Source organism: Schistocerca serialis, chromosome 6, assembly GCF_023864345.2.
Source record: "Schistocerca serialis cubense isolate TAMUIC-IGC-003099 chromosome 6, iqSchSeri2.2, whole genome shotgun sequence".
Taxonomy (NCBI): Eukaryota; Metazoa; Arthropoda; class Insecta; order Orthoptera; family Acrididae; genus Schistocerca; species Schistocerca serialis.
In genome coordinates, this window is record NC_064643.1 from 322,366,001 (window position 1) to 322,375,439 (window position 9,439).

The 9,439-nt window shown below is 42.0% G+C and overlaps 1 pseudogene; it reads right to left on the reverse strand.

Annotated features, from left to right (window-relative positions):
- Positions 1–3,493: 3,493 nt before the first annotated feature.
- LOC126485756 (5S ribosomal RNA) lies at positions 3,494–3,611 on the reverse strand (annotated as a pseudogene).
- Positions 3,612–9,439: the final 5,828 nt, after the last annotated feature.

A 9,439-nucleotide genomic window follows, 5' to 3' on the forward strand; every position in this document is an offset into this window, starting at 1 on the left:
CAACTGCCCAATGTCGGTGCTGACGGGCTCAGGCAAGGCGTAAAGGTTTGTGTCGTGCAGTCATCAAGGGTACACGTGTAGGCCTTCCGCTCCGAAAGCCCATATCGATGATGTTTGGTCAAATCGTTCGCACGCTGACACTTATTGAGGACCCAGCACTGAAATCTGCAGCAATTTGCGAAAGGGTTGCACTTCTGTCACATTGAACGAGTCTCTTCAGTCGTCGTTTGCCCCTTTCTTGCTGGATCTTTTACTGGCAACCACGAAGTTTTAGCGGATTCCTGATATTCAGGATACACCCGTGAAATAGTCGTAAGGGAAATTCCCCACTTCATCGCTACCTCGGCGATGCTCTGTCCCATCGCTGGTGAACAGACGTTAATACCATGTTCAAACTTACTTAAATCTTGATAATCTGCCAACCGATCTAACACCTGCACCAGATACTTGTTATCTTGTATAGGCATTGCCGAGCACAGCACCGATTCTGCCTCTTTACATATCTCTATATTTGAATACGCGTGCCTAAAGCAGTTTCTTTGGAGATTTAGCGCACTTTGTCGCCCAAATAACGAAACTCATCGACAGTTTCTAGTGACTCATTTTCTACTCCAATTCCCTCAGCATCGTTTGATTTAATTCGACTACACTCCGTTAGCCACGTTTTCCTTTATGAGCTATTCAACTTATAGGATGTGTATTCTGTCCAACTGATTTTCCAAGTCATCTCCTTCTAGATATTATCCTTACCGGTGATAATCCATGTTCTTTGAAGAACGTGAAAGAAATTAAATATCATCGCAAACTTAAAAATTTCCATTTCTTCCCCAAAAATTTAAAATACATTGAAATATAGCTTTGTTCCGTTAATGTTTGCTCAGTGTGCAGATTGAATAACATCGGAGTAGACTAGACCTGTCTCACTAACTTCCCAAGCACTGCCTCCCTTTCATGTCCCTCGACTCTAATAACTGCAGTCTTGTTTCTGCAGAAGTTACAGTTAAGCTTTCTTTTTCACTCTTTATCACTCTTAAGAGTAGTCTACAGGGAAAGACAAGTAATATGAAACAGCTTGAAACAAGAGGGAACATTAAGAGTGGAAGGCCAAAAACAAAATGATCAGATTAAACAGGGAGTAACACATGGATGCAGTTTTCCCTCCCACGGTTCAGTCTCTAGATAGAAGAGACAGTGAGAGAAATTAGAGTAACGTTCAAGAGAGGGCGAATGGATATCAGTGATAAGATTCCCTGATGACATTACTATTCACGCGGAAAGCGAAGAAGGATTACAGGCTTCTCTTAATGATATGAATAGTATAATGAGCACATAATGTGAAGAAGTGAGAGTAAACCGAGAAAGACAATAGTAATGAGTAGCAGAAACGGGAACAGAAAGAAGCTTAACATCGAAACTGGTTATCACGAAATAGAAGTTAAGGAATTGTGCTCCTTTGTAAGCAAATTAACAAATGGACGAAGGAAGCAGTACACAAAAAACGTAGGACGAGATATGGCAAAAAAATTCTACCAATAACAAACATAGTCCTTAAATTGAAGAAGTCAGTTTTGGGAAAGTACTTTTAGAGCACAGACTTGTATAGTAGCGAATCATGGACTGTGCGAAATCCGGAACAAAAGAGAATCGAAGTGCTCGAGACGTTGTGCTACAGAAGCATGTTGAAAATCGGGTGGAATGATAAGGTAAGGAACGAGGAGGTTTTCGGTAGGCTCTGGAAAACATTGACTAGCAGAAGAGATAGGACGATACGACTTGGTTAAGGCATCACGGAATAACTTCCTTGGCACGAGAGACATCTCTAGAGGTGAAAAACAATAGACGAAGTCAGAAATGGAAATAAATCTCACAAACAATTTAGGACATATTGTGCAAGGGCTACTCTGGGATGCATGCCCAGTACTCTGATTGATTGATTGTAAAGTAACATTTGAAGGAAGCGTGAGTAACAGATACAACTCATATCCAGATTTTCTGAATTCTCTGCTAACTTTATAAATATCGAAAATACTCATTTTGCAACCCTTTATTAAATATATTGTTATTTTGTAGTCAAATCCTAGCTTACTTTTTTGCCTTTGATTTCAATGTAAAATACCATATTTCATTAAATTCATGTAAATCCTTAATGCTCACTACATTTCAGATCATACTTGGGCTCTGCCCGTTTCTATGATTCTCAAATGGTATTTAGTCCTGTTTAATGTCGATTAAAGGGCGAAGAATTGATTTTTTGATTGACGGTTGTAAATAGGGTCACGTACAATGCTTTTGAGGCTACAGGAAACGAGAGATCAGAAAAGTATTTTACCAGGGGGAGGATAAAGGCCAGTACAAAGGGCTATGGCGTGGAAGGGGAAAGCAAGAGTGCACAACAGCAACACCATTCACAGTTAAAAGTTTTAACATGAAATTTATTTAACAATTGGCAAGTTTAATTTGATGTAGCAACCTTAACTAGTTACATGTATTTATGATAATGAAATCTTAAGGAGATTCTTTTTAAGATTATACTCAGCTTGAACTCTCTAAAATATATTTATAATAATGATGTAAATAAAGGTAAAAATAAGGATCGCCTTAAATAACATAAAAGTTTTCTGGAAAAAAGTAGCTTTATCAAATCCCAAGACAATCAGAGTAACAATATTTTAAGTTGGACGTTTGTTCTACATGCGAATTAATAAAACAATCAACATATTGAACTACTAGCAACTCCCTGAAGTCGCTCCAAAACTTAAGGCTAACAAATTCTGAAGTTAAGAAAATGACTGATTAAATTTATGACATCAAGAATACCAGCACAAATAAGGTCGTTAGCCACTTCACTTCGGGAACAATTATTTATGAAGAGACACAACAGGCAAAAATCGTAAAACCCACATTCAATAACTGGCTAGTAATAATTTACAGAGATTAAACGGTGATTAAATTAATTTTGTGCACTTACACAGAATGTAAGAAACTACTGCTAGCCCCACATTTAAATGCAATTCCGTTGTCAAATGGAAAACAAATTAAGCGAGACACTTTAACAGAAATCTTTAAACACATAATTTTAACTCAGCTGTTATGTACGCAGCTTATTCATAATACAAGGCCAAGGCGCTAACTCATTCTCTTTTGTCACATTATTTTTACGAATACAGATACTTCATTGGGCAATTTCCATCCTCCATCAACTGATCGGTCGAGACCATTTTTACAGCCATAACAACTTTAACTCACGCAAGAACATGGAGAGAAAGGCGACCAGTTATAGGACCCGAGGCACTCACTCCGTCATAAGGCCACAAGTGGCCCATCGGGACCATCCGACCGCCGTGTCATCCTCACTGTGGATGCGAATAGGAGGGGCGTGTGGTCAGCACACCGCTCTCCCGGTCGTTATGATGGTTTTCTGTGACCGGAGCCGCTACTATTCGGTCGAGTAGCTCCTCAATTGGCATCACGAGGCTGAGTGCGCCCCGAAAAATGGCAACAGTGCATGGCGGCCCGGATGGTCACCCATCCAAGTGTCAGCCACGCCCGACAGCGCTTAACTTCGGTGATCCGACGGGAACCAGTATATCCACTGCGGCAAGGCCGTTGCCATAGGAACTGAGAGGCAGTGCAATAAAACGGATCAAGCTTACAACGTTACTAAGGAGCAATACTCGGCCACACCGAAAGCTTATATTGCTTAGAGGGGCGATGTGTGATTATTGGTTCTAGGCGCGCAGTCCGGAACCGCACGACTGCTACGGTCGCTGGTTCGAATCCTGCCTCGGGCATGGATGTGTGTGATGTCCTTAGGTTAGTTAGGTTTAAGTAGTTCTAAGTTCTAGGGGACTGATGACCACAGTAGTTAAGTCCCATAGTGCTCAGAGCCATTTGAACCATTTTTGTGATTATTGACACAAATTTAAACTCCGTTGTGTGACAAGAATGAAACCTGAATGTACAAAGTCACTATCAGTCTGCGCTAACATGTCCAGTGCACGTAATTACAGCAAGCACGACACGCTAAGGGAGCGTTCACAGTTGCGAATCTTAACAGACTATCTCATGTGATTCAGCTGACCAAACTATACCACAAAGCCACATGCAAACGTACTTGAGCCTACTACACTTGCGGCAATTTTAATCAGCGTACACAGTTCCAAGCATTAATCTCGGTTCATTACAGACATCCACAACCAGTTTGTGATTTAACTCGCCATTTACGAACATTCGTTACACTCAAGTTTGTCCGAAGTGCTGCAAGGCTCACTGTTTTCAATGGCCAGAATTGGTTCCGTCAGGCAGTGTATACACTGGTATCAATAGACAGGAGACCACCACTTCAGAGCTCCATGAACCAACTGAGCGAAAGACAATGGTAGCCGACCAAGGCAGCAGCCGGCGACTCGCTATCGGCCGGTCACCACGCCCCGTCCGGGCTCACAGCACTGTTGCAGACACCCTATCCCTGTCTCCGTTAGCACTCGTCTACATCTACATCTACATCTACATCCATACTCCACAAGCCACCTGACGGTGTGTGGCGGAGGGTACCTTGAGTACCTCTATCGGTTCTCCCTTCTATTCCTGTCTCGTATTGTTCGTGGAAAGAAGGATTGTCGGTATGCCTCTGTGTGGGCTCTAAGGAGCCCGCAGCCCCGACCTCTCGCGGCTAATTTCTCTACTCAGCCCCTCGGAATTCTCTCAGAATGGAAGTGTCCAATCGATTTGAGCGCCATGGCTGAATATCTTTATGTGAGTCCCTGTTGTTACGGGAAATTATTCGAAAAAGCTGTACCGCCATAAAATCTTCTTGTTACATACGTATTCAGGCGACCTGACTGCTTTCAGAGCAGACTCGTAATTCTTAAAGAGAACATCCTTTGCTGCTGTAATATAAATTTTATTCGGGGACCACTGAAACCACTGTATACCTACGATTAAGTAAAAATTCATCGATTCTGCAACATGGCCTTGCTTGTGGATACAGATGACATATACTTCTACACAGGTTGCGACTCGGCCGAACAGACGTTTCACCTCTGCACGGTACTCGTCTTCATCCGTTTATCAGACAGTTTAGGGCAACCACGCCTTGCATCTGAGATGAACCAATGTTTGAACGAAAGCATAAATAGCACCATCACTCCGAGGAAAAAAGCGCCAACATATTACTTACCAAATTTTTTTGTTAAAAGAGAGAGAGAGAGAGAGACGAAAGTTCCTGGCAGAAAAAACTGTGTACTGGACCGAGACTCGAGCTTGGGACCTTTGCCTTTCTTGGGCAAGTGTTCCCACGACTGAGCTACCCAACCACGACCCACGACCTGTCCCCACACCTTCAATTCTATCAGTACCTCGCCCCCTACCTTCCAAACTTCACACAAGCTCTCCTGCGAACCTTGCAGAACTAGCACTTCTGGAAGAAAGGATATTGCGGAGCCACAGCCTTCAGTTTCCAAAATGAATATTCTTTCTGCAGCGAAGTGTGTGCTGGTCGTGGGACGGGTCGTGAGTCGTGCTTGGGCAGCTCAGTCGGTGAAGCACTTGCCCGCGAAAGGCAAAGGTCCCGAGTTCGAGTTCCGGTCCGGCACACAGTTTTAATCTGCCAGGAAGCCTCATACAAGCGTACACTCCGCTGCAGAGTGAAAATTTTACTCTGGAGAGAGAGACGATTTACCGCTATCAAAAAATTCCAAGAACAGATCTTCGCAGGTAATGTAACCTATTTAAATACATAAAGTAGCCCTCGTGTAGAGGAAAAATAGGTCCGATTTAATCAGCAAGGACTTAGCGCCTTGCTCCTTACGGAATACCGTACCGAAGAAGATTGTCTTCGGCAAAATCTTTCTTTCGCAATTTCATCTCCTTCTACCACCCTTCCTGCGTGGAAGCTGATACTCATCCTAAATTCTGATCTGCTGCGTCCCTCGATCCTGGCGTCAGCGGCCCCTTGGATATTAACGCTTCGCTTCTAAGCGGATTTTACATGAACAAGGAAATGAGACTGGCAGGTTTAGCAGCCGAGGCTGAGCGGATTGGCTACTTCTTCTTTGCCAGGGAAACTTGAACTGTCACTTGATCTCCGCAGTTTCGCTTGTAGTCATAGCCATCTGGTACTACCTTTCACTACCTCTTCCACGGCTGAAATATGCTCGAAGAGGTAAATTGTTATCATAATAATCGTTGATACCTTTTTAAAAATATTTTCTGTTTCGTAAGACGGTATGAATAATTCAATTTTACATTGGCAAAGAGGGACATTTCTTTTCCTATTTCTTCGCACGCTGCATGAAGAATCTCCTATTTCTGCGTTCCCCATTTCTGGAAGGCATAACAATATAGTGTCAACTCTCATCGCCACACACCACCGACATTCGTTACTAGATCTTATTCTTCCATTCGATCCTGCAAGGAGGAAACGATAAATCTATAGCGTCCTCCCAGAGCCACATTATAGTGTGTGGTAGAGGGTAGTTTGCTTACTACTATCGTTTCCGGGCCATCCGGTTTCAATCGCAGATGGTCGCAGGAAGAATGAATTTGAGTAATCCTCAGAGTTGCCTAGAATATCTATGATTTTACCTTCATTGCCTTTCGGCGAGATATACGTAGGAGGGATCTATATGTAGCTTGACAATTCCGGTAAAATACGCTCTGGACATGTTAACAATCAACCGCACCGTGGTGCACACACAACGCCTTTCTTGTAGCCTCTGCCTCTAGAATTCGCTGAACATTCCCGTGCTGTTCTTCTTTTAACCTTCCGTATTTGACCTTTCATTCCAACCTGGTACGGATCTTACACTGACGAGCAGTATTAAAGTATTGGTCGAAAGAGGGTTTTGTAGGCCATTTCCTCTATGAATGAATTAAACGTCATGAGGATTCTTCCGATGAGTCTCAGTGTAGCATTTGCCTTACCTGAGATTAATTTCATGTGGTTTTACACTTTAAACCGCTCCATACCCATAGCCTCAGATATTTAGTAGATTTGACAGTTCAAGATTATTGAATTATAAATTATTGAATTAATTATTAAATTATTGAATTATTAATCACACAATAATGGGACATTCTGCCGATTTATGCGGAATACATTTGATTTATTTATACTGAGAGTCAACTGTCAATCGCTGCAACAGGTGAGCAAGTGTGATTGTGACTTAAAGAATACGTGTGAGTATACTTGCCAGATATGTAGCCTACTTACTAGAACAGCTCATGATGGGAATGACCGCTCATGGTATATGGTCGCTGAAAAGAAACTTCTGAAGAAACAGAGAGAGCTGTAGTATATCAGCAACACAAATCAGTAGGCTATAAATATGGTGGTGGTGAATGAAACGCAGGGCAACGCTTGAAGCCTTCGACGGCTACCGTAGTATAATATTATTGAAAGATGCGTCACAAAATCTAAAGAAATTGTGATGATACGTAAAGGCGGCCTGTGGCACCAACGTTAGTGTCCAGATAGTAGTGAACGAGAGAGCAAATGGAACGGATTGTAGAAAATAAAAACAGGCGTGTTGAACAATGTTTTGAAATGTTTCCTTACAAATGAAATTCCAGGAATATTTCTACAATTTAATTCTCACTCCACTGCATAGAAAAATGATAGCGATATTAGTAAAAGTAGTCTTGAGACACAGCTGAAATCGTTGAAATTTAACAAATGTCCTGGCCTCGATGGAAATCCTACATGATTCTACATCGAATTTGCAGATGAGTCAGGCCGTTTTTTAACCACACACTTCCTCGAACAAAAATTTCTACCCCGCAGATGGCAGGTAGCACGGGTCACACCCATTTACAAGAAGGGTATCAGGAGTGATATCCCGGATATCCATTGTTTGTAGAATATTAGAGCATACGTATTATGGTCTGAAATGTAATGTTACATATAGAATAGAATATTCACCTCCATCCCATTCAGCATGGACTCCGAAAATAGCTTCATATGAAACACAACTCGCCCTTTTTTCACATGACATACTGCAAGCTACAGATCAGGGCGGTGAGACAGATTCAGTAATTCTTGATTTCTGGAGAGAATTTGACTCATTACTTCATCTACGATTATTACTGAAAGTAAATTCTTGTGTAGCATTAACTTAAATTTGTCACTCAGTACCACACCTACGATTAATACTGAAAGAAATTTGGGACTGTGTGGAGGATTTCTTGGTAGGGTGGAGGCAGCATGTTAGCAGGGATGGAAAGTCATCGACACTTGTAGATGTAACTTCAGGTTGCCGCGAGAGAAACTGGTTGGCGCCACCGCCGTTCGTGTTGTACGTTAATGACCTTGCTCTCAATGTTGAAGGTAACTGAGGTCTTCCTCCGGTCATGCAATTACCTGCACAGTGAAGTACTGTTTGAAAAGATCTGCAGAAATATTCATATGGATATTAATAAGATTTCTAAGTAGTAAAAATATGGGCAAGTGTCCTAAAAGTTGACAACTTCAAAACTTCACTTCACAAAACGAAAAACATTGTATCCTATGACTACAATATGAACGAGTATCACTGCAGTCGGTCAACGTGTTCAAATGTCTTGGTATAACAAGTTGTAGGGATGTGAGGCTCAGTCGTAGAGACGGCTCGTGGCAGACTTAGATTCATTGATAGAACATAGGGAAAAGCAATCAATCCACAAAACATTCGGGCGACACATCCAAGAACACTGCTCAGGAGTGTGAGACCTTTATCACATAGGAGTAAGGGGGAATTTTGAGCGTATACAGAGATGGGCAGCACGAATGGTCACAAGTTTTATTGATGCGCGGAGGAGTGTCATGGATATGCTGAAGGAATTGAACTAGCAGACGCTTGAAGATACACGCAAACTATCGCGACAATGCCTACTTACGATTAAAGTACCGGCTTTAAATAACGACTCTAAGAACATACGGCAACTCCGTACGTACAGCTTCCATACTACGGTGAGGGCAAGTTTAGGCTAGTTACAGAATGCAGAGTGGCGTTCGAACAATAATATTCCCTGCGCTCAATACGAGAATGGAACGGCAGGAAATTCTAATAACTGGTACAATGGGAAATACCTTCTTCCATGCACTTCACAATGGTTTGCAGAGTATGGATGGACATGTAGATGAAGAAGAATCGATCGTCTAGATGTCTTCCTGAATTTCGGTACAGTTTTCTGCCGTTGCAACATCTCTATACTATGTAGCAGCGTCATTCGCAAAAAAATCTCTTAGAACTTCCAGCATTATCCACATGAATAATTACGTCTTACAATCACCTTGTACAAAATAACATATCCTCTTCCGACTGTTCATATTGTTTTGCAAATATGTCACGATTTACGTCTGAGCCAAATATATTATGTGGGCACGTTTCATCGTAACAGCGTGGAACCTATTCACAGAAATTAGCCACAGCTGATCTAACGGACACATGATGTCGTCTGT